The sequence below is a fragment of the Sus scrofa genome, chromosome 8, assembly GCF_054392235.1.
Source record: "Sus scrofa isolate SSC_HxYL_T2T_F1_AM1 chromosome 8, Sscrofa_HxYL_maternal_Yorkshire_Landrace_v2.0, whole genome shotgun sequence".
Classification (NCBI taxonomy): Eukaryota; Metazoa; Chordata; class Mammalia; order Artiodactyla; family Suidae; genus Sus; species Sus scrofa.
This window is the reverse complement of record NC_139390.1, coordinates 74,139,986-74,153,974: the sequence shown is the minus strand read 5'-3', so window position 1 is coordinate 74,153,974 and position 13,989 is coordinate 74,139,986. Positions and strand designations below refer to the sequence as shown.

The 13,989-nt window shown below is 36.5% G+C and overlaps 1 long non-coding RNA gene across 1 annotated transcript in view; it reads right to left on the bottom strand.

Annotated features, from left to right (window-relative positions):
* LOC146400859 (uncharacterized) overlaps window positions 1–11,060 on the bottom strand; it is a 36,108-nt gene extending 25,048 nt beyond the window's left edge. Inside the window, exon 1 of the long non-coding RNA XR_014812669.1 lies at window positions 10,982–11,060. This is a non-coding gene — a long non-coding RNA (uncharacterized LOC146400859). The remainder of the gene's footprint in view (window positions 1–10,981) is intronic.
* Window positions 11,061–13,989: the final 2,929 nt, after the last annotated feature.

Below are 13,989 nucleotides of genomic sequence, written 5' to 3'. Positions count from 1 at the left end.
ACCTTATCATTTTTTAAACTTTTATTATCTCTCCATTTTGGTAAATGCCTTACATCTCTGAATCCGCCATAATGAGACAGCTGTGTTATTACAGAAAGGGAATGAACCTGGATCTAGACCATCAAATTTGAAAATCATGACTTGGCCACTCACTAGATATAAAATGGAAAATAACATTAACTTCACAAGGGTGTCCTAAGAAGTAAAAATGTAGCCTGTAACAGCTTATACAAATATAAGGCCTGAGAGGGGCAATATTACTAGGTGGAAAGGACAGACTTTGGATCTAGAGAGATCCTGGTTCAAATCTCAGAAGTATCACTTTGACCAAGTTAAGTTCTCTGAACTCAATTGCTCCATCTGGATTGTTGCAAGGATTAAATATTAACTTGTATAAAGGCCCAGTCACTTAACAGACATCCAATAAATGGCAGCTATTATTTTGAAGTTTTTTTCCTTTCCATTAGTCACTTTTCATTCATCTATTCAACAAATATTTACTGAGTAATAGGCACTGTATTAGGATATAATGGTGAGTAAGACATACACAATTCCTCTCTTCATGGAGTTATTGTCTAGTTGGGAACACAAATAAACAGGAAAATACAACATAATTTTATATGTGTAACAGGGAAAGTATGTAGTGCTATGGGAACCCAGGTAAGAGATACTTTTTCCCAGACTTAAGACAGAACAGCAGAGCTTCTTGGAGAAAGTGATTCTGAGCTGAAAACTGAAAGATAAGTAGGAATTAGCAAATGAAGAAGAGGAAGTAAGGGAAATTTTCCAGGAAGGGACATGTGCAAAGACCTAGAACCAAGAGAGATCATGTTTATCAAAGAAAGCTCAAAATATCCACCAACATACACATTCTGTCCTGGGACTAGAATATAATACTCTCATACAGACCTTTCTGTCCTTTTCTTGTCCACTGACATTGACTTTCAGCCTTTCATCTGACAAATACCCATTGAACATATTCTTATCTTCAGCAAAAATCCTACTATGACCAATCACCATTATCAAGCATAAATTCCTGATTATGTGGACTAATAAATCACAACATGTATTTTTGTGCCATTCTGGAGATCTACAAGCACTGCATCGGACTGGATGATGATGAATAAATACCACTCTCTACTCTCCATAAGTTTAATGGTCCAATTAGGAAAATAAAATAGATTAAGATATAATAGAGTATGTGATTAATTACTTGAATGATTGGACAATAAATGTAATAAAAATTTAGACAAGAATGGATCATGATAAAAATCTTACAAATTCCCAAGCAGTTTACAAGTTATTTTCCTGATATCATTCATATGGTCTTATTACACACACACACACACACACACACACACACACACACACACACTTTGACAAGTTCATTGGTCACTGAACAAATGTTTAAGGGTCTGCTATTACATGTATACAACAGGAACAGAGATAAAACAAAGGTCCTAGCCATACGGATTTTATATTTTTGTTGGCAAAGGAAGTAATAAACAAAAAACAAACACTTCACATACACATTTAATCTTTGAAACAATTCCGCAAGGTGGGATTTATAATTCTCCTTTTATAGGAGAGACGTAGGAGGTCAAATAACTCGTCCAAGATCAGATAGCTAGCAAGTAGCACAGCCAAGATTTTAACCCAGTTCTTTCAGACTATAAAGCCCATGTCCAACGTCGACATTTCACTCTACTGCTGAAATTCTCCATTTCCCTGAACAAGAGCGGTCACTGGAGGCGTTTCCAATACATGGCTGTTCCTGAAATGGTGTGCCCAGGACTACCAAGTGATTCTCAAGCGTTTTGCCTCCACTGAGCTAAGTCAGAGACTCTGAGTCCTGCAATGTTCTTCCTTCCATCTGTACTGCTTTTGTGATTTTTAATTTCTATCTCAAATATATATCCAATGGTTCTATTCTATGCAATTCTCTTCTCTGCTTTAACATAATAAATTCTCCATTTATTTTCCTCATTCACCAAAAACAGTGGTAAATTATGCTCCCCTTCAAAAGTATGGCTCTAATGGGCTATGTGGCAACTGTGCTAGGTTGGGTTACTGCACTTGGACTTCTATAGGTTAACAACAGCTCTATCATTAAGCAGTTAAGTGCCTGGCTCTCTTCTACATTATCTCATTTCATCTTTTCAATAATACTGTAGGGTATTTTTAAATGTTCCTGTTTTATAGACAGGGAATTCACAGAGGTTGAATTACTTGCTCAAGGCCAGGCTAGAGTAAATTCAGGTCTTCCCATGTACTGTCTCCCACCTAAAACTACAGAATCACTGGATCCCTTCCTGTGTAGGCACCATTTCTACAGAATCCTTTCCAGTGATACAGTCTCTTGTAGAAATACATACAAACTGTGATGCTTATGAGCCTCCGTTTTCTCATCTATAAAAGGGAATCTAACTATTTATCTCACAAGGTTATTATGAGGATTAAATGATAAAGTATGTAAAGGTCCTTTGCAAACAATAAAGCACTTTATAAATTTCCCTGAACTTTCTTTACAAGTAAGTTAGACCTATAAAATCAAATTTATCTTTGAATTTAAGTCATTGTACATGGAGTCTCCTTAATAGAGTTCTGATTTCATAATTACAAATTTAAAGAGAAAAATATATCCACAGCGTTCCTTGGTAGGTAAAATTATTTTACATTACTACCAACCATAAGACTAAAATTTCAGTTTTTTTCTCAAACTCTTTTTTGGAGGTAGAGGAAAATATCAACTTTGGTACAGATATAAGAAAATGAATTTCATCTTATGAAAGTGCAGTTATGTAAAATAATTATAGTGGCTGGCAATAGGATGGGCTTTAAATAAATTTTCTAATAATTTTATTAGAATTGTGCACATATTAAAAATATCAATATAATTATAATAAACATTTACCGAGCACCTAACATTTAGAAACTCATTTAATAAAATTCTCTACTTACAGGAAAATGATAATTTAACAATTAAAGGAAAGTTTAGCAGTTAAAGGAGAGTTAGTGTAGGAGGCTAATAAAATATTGGCAAAAGAAAAACTGCCTAGAATATATAGCCTGACTTTTAATAGAGCTTTTGGTAAATTTCTACATCCAACAACAGAAATGTTTCAGAACACTTTATGGAAACTACAGATATATTAGGTTAGATTTTATTAACTATAAAATGCCCAAAAGTATGCTCATTTAAAACTGATCCATAGGTATATTATGTCCCTTTTCCAAGTAAATGGAAAATTCAATTTCTCTTATTTACCTTCTATTTAACTTTCAAATTCGTATTAGTACATTAATCTTAAAATCTGTCATTTCTCAGATTGTTTCTGTGCTTCTTTCCTTGACATTCATATTGTTTCCCTGCCTTTTCTAAGGATTTTATTCTAATAGGCCATAAAAATAAATGAGCGTATATGTATATGTACTCAAATATGTATGTGAGTACGCAGAGTATTTGCATTTTTTTCTAAATAATAATTTCTCTTGATAATGAATAAAAATCAAATAAGGATAGAGGTTCATACCTTCCTCATTCCTTATGAAGGCAGGAAAGTGGAAATACATGTCTTTTGTGTTGCATAAGCCCATTTCACTAAATGAAAATACTTGTTTTACTTACAGCCAATGTCCTTCAAATTGCTTGTGGTGATGTTTTTCCATCAATGACGACTAGAAAATCAAAGGATTCCAGTATTCCACCTTCTAAGCTTCTTTTATCTCTGAAGGATGCAGGCTCAAGAATTGCCAAATGAGATGGGCAAAGGCAGCCAAATAGGGCTTCCTAGCCAAACTAAAAATAGCAGGTGGTGGCGGACAGATATACCATTTCTCTTTTGTTCTTCTTTTTTTTCTAAGAGCTAGGTGCCATAAACATGGCTTGTTCAAAATTAAAGCAGTATAAAAAGAATTATATTCTCTCTTGCCCTAAGATCTATACATGTGGTCAGTCAGGAAAATCTGCATGTTTTGCTAACAAGAAAGATGTGAAATTCAAGACAAAACCATACTCTGCATTTCTTATGGCAAGTTTCCCATACTCAATTTCCATTTATTCTGTATGGAAATCCAGCCATAACTTGCTGGAACCAAGAACTACCCTTGCCTTTTATTTTTCTTTCCTGGAGCTCCTTAAATAATAACATTAACATTTGTGTGCTTTATAATTTAAGAGGTCCTTTCACAGATTTTACTGGCTCCTTACAACAAGCCTGTGCCTTGGAAAGGTCCTACCATTATAATTCAAAAAATGAGAAACCTGAGGCTCAAAGAAGTTGAAGGTGGCTCAAGCCCATCCAGATATGAGTATCTTTAAATTCCCCATCTGTCTCTCACACACATATGCACGCATACACACACATGCCTGCACACACACAAATACTCCCTAAAGAGTCCAACATAAAATGACATTTAAGAGTTTAATTTTTAAGTTTCATACACACCTATAAGCATGTATGAATACATTCTATGGAGAAAATGTATCATAAATTTGGATTAGCAGTCCCTAACAAATGCTAAAGTTCTACAAAATAAGAAAATATGAATTTGCTAATCATATTAATTATATAATGATAAATTTCTTTAAAGAAGTTCATTTTCCAAATTATTGTTCATTTAACAAAGAAATTAAATAAGGAGTTACCATGAATATTTAAGCTTAGTTTGAAGGTGGGCACAAAGAAACTCACAGCTTAACAAGAAATACTGATGTGTAAGTAGTCCTCATATTTTCTGTACATTTCAAACTTTGTTGGGCCAGTAAGGCACAACACAGGGACTATACAAACTAACATTTTGTTGTTGTTGTTGTTGTTGTTGTTATTGTTGCTATTTCTTGGGCCGCTCCTGCGGCATATGGAGGTTCCCAGGCTAGGGGTCGAATCGGAGCTGTAGCCACCGGTCTATGCCAGAGCCACAGCAACGCGGGATCCGAGCCGCGTCTGCAACCTACACCACAGCTCTCGGCAACGCCGGATCGTTAACCCACTGAGCAAGGGCAGGGATCGAACCCACAACCTCATGGTTCCTAGTCGGATTCGTTAACCACTGCGCCACGACGGGAACTCCTAAACTAACATTTTTTAATAACCTCCAATATTTTGAACATTGGAGTATAACCTTTAAAAATTGTATTAAATTTTTAAAAATTAAAAAAAAACTGAACTGGGCCAAGAAATTATGGATTTAAGTGCATTTTTCAAAAATAACCTAAATGTAAGAATATCATGATGTAATTTTTTGAGGGAAAAGCAGGACAAAATTGAATTTACAGTGTGATCTCAATTTGGTAAAAAAGAAAAAATGTTTCTTTGTAGATGCAAGTACATAAAGCTGGAAGGCAATAATCTGCTAGAAGAGCAGTACCTCTGAATGATGGGATCCAGGGTTTATCCTATTTTGAACATTTCTGCAATGTCTAAATTGCTTTAATTGGTACATTGTACTTTTATAAAGAAAAGAAAAATATTTAGGTTTATTGTCACTGCCAACTGGAAATCAAGAAGTTAAAAAAAAATCTCAAATTCTAAACCAGAAAAAATTAATATATCCAAATTCTATTTTATACAACCTTCAGCTTATGCCCATTAAGTTAGGTACAAGTATTTCTCACTAAACATAAAGGTCAGTAAATTTTGTTGATAATCAAAAAAAATCCTGTATTATTATATTTTCAATGTGGAATTCAGGAGTTTGATTTCTGAATATAAACAAAATCCCTCTAAAGATTACCAATGTACACAAATGTAGAAACTAGGTCTATGTATGTGCAACCCATGAAGATGTGTCCACAGCACATGGGTGTGCAAGGATGTGGTGGGATTTCCAGTAGACTATGCTCCTTTCTTTATGATTTTCTAGATTAATTTTATGTATTAAATATTGCTCTAAGACCCATGAAATTAGAATGCCTCCCCTTTACCCTCACTTTGATTACTTTGTTTGCAATTAAATAGAAACTGCAGAACACCAAGAGATAGAGACCAGTCTCTATCTACCAGAGGATCATTCACGTCCCTTTTGTTCTCTATTAAATAATATCAAGTATTGCCTAGGAATTACCTCCACTGCTCCACCAAAACCAGCATTCTTTAACTGTCTGAACAGTCCTGAGGTTCCAACTAGGCATGGGGCCCATGCAGGATTTTTGCCTGCAGCCTATAACCATGCTCTTTCAGAAACATCTGGATAACAGACTGGGTAGAAGAGAACAGAGACTGTCCTTTTATCGCTTCCCCAGGGCAGAAATATGGGACTCATAACACGTATCATCATATTCTTTTACTCAAATAAGAGAGGAATAATAGACTTGCTAACTTTAATAAAGACTGAAAGAGCAAGGGCAATTTCCGAAAAACAGATTTTGAAAATAATTTATAGACATTAAGAGTTTGCTTTGTTGCAACCTATCTTCTAGGAAAGGGTACAAAGACCTTTATATATCTTGCTTAATAATAATAATAGATAAAAACCACAGCCTATTAATCTCATCTACTTTCCAAGAAATGGAAGGTCTCTTGGTTTTAGAAATATCAAGCATCACATTCTCCTGAGAGTTTCCAGAGCAATACCTATTATTTTTATAATCTGAAAATAAAGCTACTTTATTTCAAAATTAGCAGAAGTTTATGGTCACATATGAAAAATTAAAATTTTCTGAAACATTAATGGAGCTTTCAAAATGTTTATATTTGGAGTCCCTGTCATGGCTCAGCAGTAACGAACCCAACTAGTATCCATGAAGATACAGGTTTGATCCCTTACCCCGTTCAGTGGATTAAGCATCTGGCACTGCCAGGAGCTGTGGTGTAGCCTGCAGATGCGGCTTAGATCCCGAGTTGCTGTGGCTGTAGTGTAGGCCAGCAGCTACAGCTCCGACTCAACCCCTAGCCTGGGAACTTTCACATGCTGCAGGTGAGCCCCTAAAACACACACACACACACAAAAAAAGTTTATATTTAATGCCACTCAAAAAACAGAAAATAAAGGACAATGTTAAGAACTTGGGTAACAACTTTATCTTCTTTATGTAGCTTCAAACTTCCTCAAGGGGAAGCATAAATCCTAACAACTTAGATGTTCCTTCATCAGTCCCTGGCATGCAGTAGATTAATAACTGTTTGCTGAGGAGTTCCCACTGTGGAGCAGTGGGTTAAGGATCCAGTGTTGCTGCAGCTGTGGCATAGGTCACTGCTGTGGCTTGGATTGATCCCTGACCCAGGAACTTCCATACGGCATGAGTACAGCCAAAAGATGAAAAAATTAAAAAAATATTTGCTAAATTAATAAGCTTAATAGTAAATGAGCTGCCTGGAGTTCCCTGATGGCTCAATAGGTTAAGGATCTGCCATTGTCACTGATGTAGTGAAGATCACTGCTGTGGCATGGGTTTGATCTCTGGCCCCAGAATTTCCACATGCCAAGGGTGTGGTCAAAAAAAAAATTCAGACTTAAAAAAAAAAAAACCTCTGTCTAGTTGAACATGATAAAAGAACCTGAACCACATTTTAAAAATATATGACAAAGACTCTAGATCCAAGAGTATTTTAAATAATGGCAGAATCTTTTGAAAAAATGTATAGCCTCTCAAGAGGCCAATATTCAATTGTCTGTTTAAGATCAGTCTGTTAATAGTTACCATACTTAGGTTTTATTTCATTTGCTAATCTAACAGCCAGTTCCTGTCAACCATCAGCAAAATAATGTTATGCCCATATTGCCCATTCTGTTCCAAAGCCAGTGATTTGATAGCTAGTATTCTAAGTACTGTATATCAAAATATTGTTGCTGAGCCCAATGAAGCATAAATTTTTTTATAACATGAGCCAATTTTCTAATTTACTCTTCTAACGTAAAGTGATTCCACTTTAGCTACTTATAACAGCAAAGCCAAAATGGCAGCTTTAGAGGATGGCTTTGTCTTTGACCAAATCTTATTAAATAAGAGAAAACAGTAAAAACAGGGTATACACACACATATAAATATGTTCAATTATCACCAAAACGCTAGCATCACTACCAACATTTTGAATTGATGCCAAATAACATTAAAAGGTGATATGTTTCAGAAGATAGGTCAATGGAGATCAGGTTTCACTACCTCTGTTACTGAATCACTTTCCAGATCATAGTTTTGTTAAGTAAAATTTCCTTCTTGGAAAAATAAGCATCTGTCTGAATTCCATGCAGTTCGACAGAACAGTAAAAATAACTGTAAGTGTCTTTATATACATAATTTCCAAGTAAAGAGTAAATAGTCAACAGTCTTGCAAGATAGCTCTTAATAGAATAATAGATTATATAACGTCTAATGAGAGAACATCAGAAAATTAAATTTCCTGGCAACCTGTTAAGCATAATTATCTAATCATTTTTTTAAAAATTGGTGTTATTCTATATAATACCTAGAAGAGAAGTAGCTGAGAGTTGTGTACCAGACTTTCTTTTAATAAAATCATTCTAAAAGTACTGCCTCTTTATTTGTTTTGCTAACCCTAACCCTAACCCAGGGCCACAACTGCAGCATATGGTAGTTCCCAAACTAGGGGCTGAAACTCACATTGGATCTACAGCTGTAGGCCTATGCCTCAGCCACAGCAATGCCATATCCAAGCTGCATCTGCAACCTACACCACAGCTCATCGAAACCCTGGATCCTAAACCCACAAAGGGAGGCCAGGGATTGAAGCCACAACTTCACGGGTACTAGTCGGGTTTGTTACTACTGAGCCACAGTGGGACCTCCAGCACTGCCTTTTTGATTGCCTGTATTTAATCCATTTTCTTTTTCCTTATGTATCTGTATACATGGAATGTCACTCAATAATGTTTTCATTAATCGATTAATGCTTTTGCTCTGGCAATGCAAAAGACCTCTCAGCTCTCATCTTTTCCTAACCACTCACCATCAAGATAATGATGCTTGGCTTATAGCCAGAGCAGAGGAAAGAACCAAGTATATAATGACCTCATGTGGCAAATGGCTAAACTACTGATTTAACTATGAAATAATCATGGGCTTAAATACTTTTGTTATTGGATTTTTATTTTCAGTGGGCACCAAAATACCACTATCCAGAGTTAGGGAAGAAAAGAAAAATGACCTTAGAAACAAAAAGCAGAGGTAAAAATAGAGTCGCTATTCACTCAAATAAAACCAACTCCCACACTTGAGAGTCAAAATATTTGGATTCTTGTTTTGGCTTTAATTTTTGTGGCATCTTGAGAAACCCCTTGGCCTCTCACATCTGTAAAATGGTGATAAATTTTATCTACCACAGACTTTAAGGTCAAGATGGTTAAGAAAGGACTTCAATAGCTGGTGTTCATATGGTACTTTTATCCTATTTATGGTCTTACTATTCCATAGTCTATGTCTAAAAATTTTTAAATTCATCATAAAAACTAAACCAAAAACTAAAGTACTGTTACCTAGATTGACTTACCTTGAACTCTAGTGCAAGGGATGTTGACTGGGACAGTACTTATTTTATTCTAGGTTTAGAATTAAAATTAAATGAATTCAAAGAGTAGCCATAATGCTAATAATCTTCTTTGAGGATAGTCTTAAAAGAAACACTTTGATATATATCAATGCAAAATCTGCCAAAACAGGATTTGGTGTTAATTTTTTGTACAATTTTTGAATCAAATCCAAATCTTCATTGATACAAAATATTCTGAGATTATCAATGTCATATTAAGAATCTGGAGTTCCCGTCGTGGCGCAGTGGTTAACGAATCCGACTAGGAACCATGAGGTTGCGGGTTCGGTCCCTGCCCTTGCTCAGTGGGTTAACGATCCGGCGTTGCCGTGAGCTGTGGTGTAGGTTGCAGACGCGGCTCGGATCCCGCGTTGCTGTGGCTCTGGCGTAGGCTGGTGGCTACAGCTCCGATTTGACCCCTAGCCTGGGAACCTCCATATGCCGCGGGAGCGGCCCAAGAAATAGCAACAACAACAACAACAACAACAACAACAAAAGACAAAAAAAAAAAAAAAAAAAAAAAGAATTTATACGGAGTTCCCACTGTGGCTCAGTAGTTAAGAACCCACCTAGTATCCATGAGGATACAGGTTTGATCCCTGGCCTCACTCAGTGGATTAAGGATCCGGTGTTGCCGTGAGCTGTAATATAGGTTGCAGACTTGGCTCAGATCCTTCGTGGCTGTGGCTGTGGCCAGCAACCATAGCTCTGATTGGACTCCTAGCCTGGGAACCTCCATATGCTGCAGATGCGACCCTAAAAAAGCCAAAAAAAAATTTTTTTCTATTAACTTTAATAGGGTACATTATATTACATCCCAAGTTACCAAAAATGTATCAAATGACTAATAAGGACAAGTTTATAAGCAATACACAATACAGATTGTGCATAAAATGTATTGTAAACAAGGTTTATTATACTTGCCAAAGAAGAAAACTTGTGATGGTTCGTGGAAGAGGAATAAAGGAATCATTCTTTAGGTGAATTCTGCTTTCTGTACCATTTTTCCCCACCAATTTTCCACCCTTTGGGGGGGCTAATCGTTCTCTTGCAATCAAACTCCACTTAAAATTAAGTAATAACACAAAAAACGCCTTTGGAGAACTTCAAAACACGTGGAAATAGCATCTGCACATAACAGTCCTAGAAGATACAACTTTTCATTCCTCTTATTTGACATACGTGTGCAAAGCAAAATTACCTGATGAACAATTCAAATGTGCTCAAAATGATAGTCTCTGTGTAGAAAGTGTCAAATTATTATGTTTCTGAGATGGTAATGTTTAATGACTGTTCTTCATTGCACTTGTTTAGTATATTTCGGAGTGTGAAGAGTGGCCAAATAAAAAAGACTCAGTATTAAGAAAATGAACCTAATTAAAAAACGGGCAAAAGAACTTGACACCTCGCCAAAGAAGACAGACAGATGGAAAGATGGCTAACATCATATGTCATGAGGGAACTGCAAATTAAAATCAGATACAACCACATACCTATTGTAATGGCCAAAATCCAAACCACTGACAATAAATGCTGAGAAGGCTGTGGAGCAACAGGAACTCTCAGTCATTGCTGGTAGAAAGGCAAAATGATGTAACCATTTTGGTAGACAGTTTGGCAAATTTCTTAGAAACCTAAACATACTCTTACTACATGATCCCCCAGTTGCGCTCCTTGGTATTTACTCAAATGAACTGAAAACTCATATCCACACGAAAACCTGTATACAGATGTTTCTACTAGCTTTTTTCATAACAGCCAAAACTTGAAAACAACCAAGATGTCTCTCAGTAGGTGAGTGGACAAAATGTGGTACATCCAGACAACAGAATTTTTTTTTTTTTTTTTTTTTTGCGCCACACCCCTGGCTTGCAGAAGTTCCTGGGCCGGGGATCAAACCCAAGCCACAGCAATGACAACACTGAATCTTTAACTGCTAGGCCACCAGAAAACCCCCAACGGAATATTTTTCACTGCTAAAAAGTAATAAATTATCGAGCCATTAAAAGACATGGAAGAAATTAAACACAACTATGCGAAAGAAGCCAGTGAAAAAGCCCCCTGCTGAATGTTCCAACCCTATGACATGTTGGAAAAGGCAAAACTATGGAGACAATAAAAAGATGAGTGATCGCCAGAGGTTAAGGGGGAGGGAGGGATAAACAGAACACAGAATTTTCGGGGCAGGGAAACTATTCTGTATGATACTACAGTGGTGATTAATGTCATTATTCCTTTGTCAGAACCCATAGGAGATACAACACTGAGTAAACCCTAATGCAAACAATGGATTTGCACAATAGTGATTTGTCAGTGTAGGATCATTGATTATAACAAATGCATCACTCTGTAGGGGACGTAGATATCGGAGGACACTGTGCAAGTTGGGGGGGTAGAGAACTCTGGCAACTCTGCATTTGATTCTGCTGTAAACCTGAAACTGCTCTAAGAAAACTAAGACTATTAAAGATAAGTTCTGTAGTTAGCTAACAGTCACCAGTTAGTTACCAGTTTCCTAGTCATGATAATATACTATGGTTAAGTAAAATGCTATCATGGGGATACAAAAGAACCCTAATGATTGTGCAACTTTTTGTTAAGTCTAAAATCATTTCTCAAATTTGTTTTAGGGCTGAACTGCAGCATATGGAGGTTCCCAACCTAAGCGCTGAATTGGAGCTGCAGCTACTGGCCTACACCACAGCTATATGGGATCCGAGCCTCATCCGGGACCTACACCACAGCTCACACCAACGCCAGATCCTTAACCCACTGAGCGAGGACAGGGATCAAACCCCCATCCTCATGGATATTAGTTGAGTTCATTACTGCTGAGCCACTACAGGAACTCGCCCCCAAAAATGTTTTTAAGGATAAGAGGTAAGATTTTTCAAATGAAAAAGGCTATTATCTACCAGGATTTGTAAATACTTTAAGCAACTTATCTAGCATTTTTCTGTAGGTAATGAGATTTAAATCTCTATGTAAAAAACACTTTGGGACTTGTCCTTTAAAATACAACAGACCTGGGAGTTCCTGTGGCTCAGTGGTTAACGAATCCGACTAGGAACCATGAGGTTGCAGGTTTGATCCCTGGCCTTGCTAAGTGGATTAAGGACCTGGCATTGCCGTGAGCTGTGGTATAGGTTACAGAGTGGAGTGGCCCAAGAAATGGTAAAGACAAAAAAATAAAAATAATAAAAAATAAAATAAAATATAACAGACCTCAGCTATTAAAAAAAAAAAACAAATAATGGCATTTGCAGCAACATTAATAGACCTAGAAATTACTATACTAAGAAGTTAGCGAAAGACAAACATCATCTGATATCACTTATTATGTGGAATCTTAAAAAAGAATACAAATGAACTTACTGCATAACAAAAACAGACTCACAGACTTTGAAAAACTTATGGCTGAAGTTTCCATCATGGTCCAGCAGTCAATGAACCTGACTAGTATCCATAAGGACTCAGGTTCAATCCCTGGCCTTGCTCAGTGGGTTAAGGATCCAGTGTTGCCACGAGCTGTGGTGTAGGCCAGCAGCTACAGCTCTGATTCAACCCCTAGCATAGGAACCTCCATACACCGTGGGTGCAGCTTTAAAAAGAAAAAAAAAGAAAAAAAAAAAAAAAAACAACACCTTATTGTTATCAAAAAGAACAGGAGAGAAAGGGGTGGACTGGGGGTTTGGGACTGGTATATGCTCACTGAGCTACATGAAATGATTGGCCAACAGGGACCCGCTGTACAGCACAAGGAACTCTACCCAACATTCTGTGAAAATCTATGTGGGAAAAGAATCTGAAAGAGAATGAATGTGTGTACATGTATAACTGAATCATTTTGTTGTATGGCAGAAATTACCAAAACCTTGTAAATCAACTATACTTCAATAAAACTTTAAAAAGTTTTTGTTTTAAATAGGCAGAGCACCTGAATAGACAGTTTTCCAATGAAGACATACAGAGGGCCAACAGACCCATGAAAAAATTCTCAACATCACTAATCATGAATAGGAAATATATCTAGTGCGAATTATGGTCAATATTAGTGGAGTATCTCTGTATGGTGACAAATGGTAGCTAAATTTATCATGGTGACAATTTTGTAATGTATAGAAATACTGAATCACTATGTGTACCAGAAAGCATAGTACTGAGGGTCAGTTATACTTTGAAGAACAAATTTGTAGAAAAAAATGAGAGTGGTGGTTACCACAGGTAGGGGATAGAGAGTTGTTTTTTTTTTAATTTTTTGGCTGCACCCAGGGCATTCAGGAGTTCCTTGGCCAGGATCAAACCTGCACTACAGCAGTGACCCAAGATGCAGCAGAGACAATGCCAGATCCTTAACTTGCTGAGCCATCAGGGAACTCAAAGGAATTGTTTTAACGATGGTGGTTAAAAGGTACAAACCTCCAATTATAAGATAAATAAGTACTAAGGATGTGATTCACTGTATGATTAATATAATTAACATTGCTTATATTATAAAGGA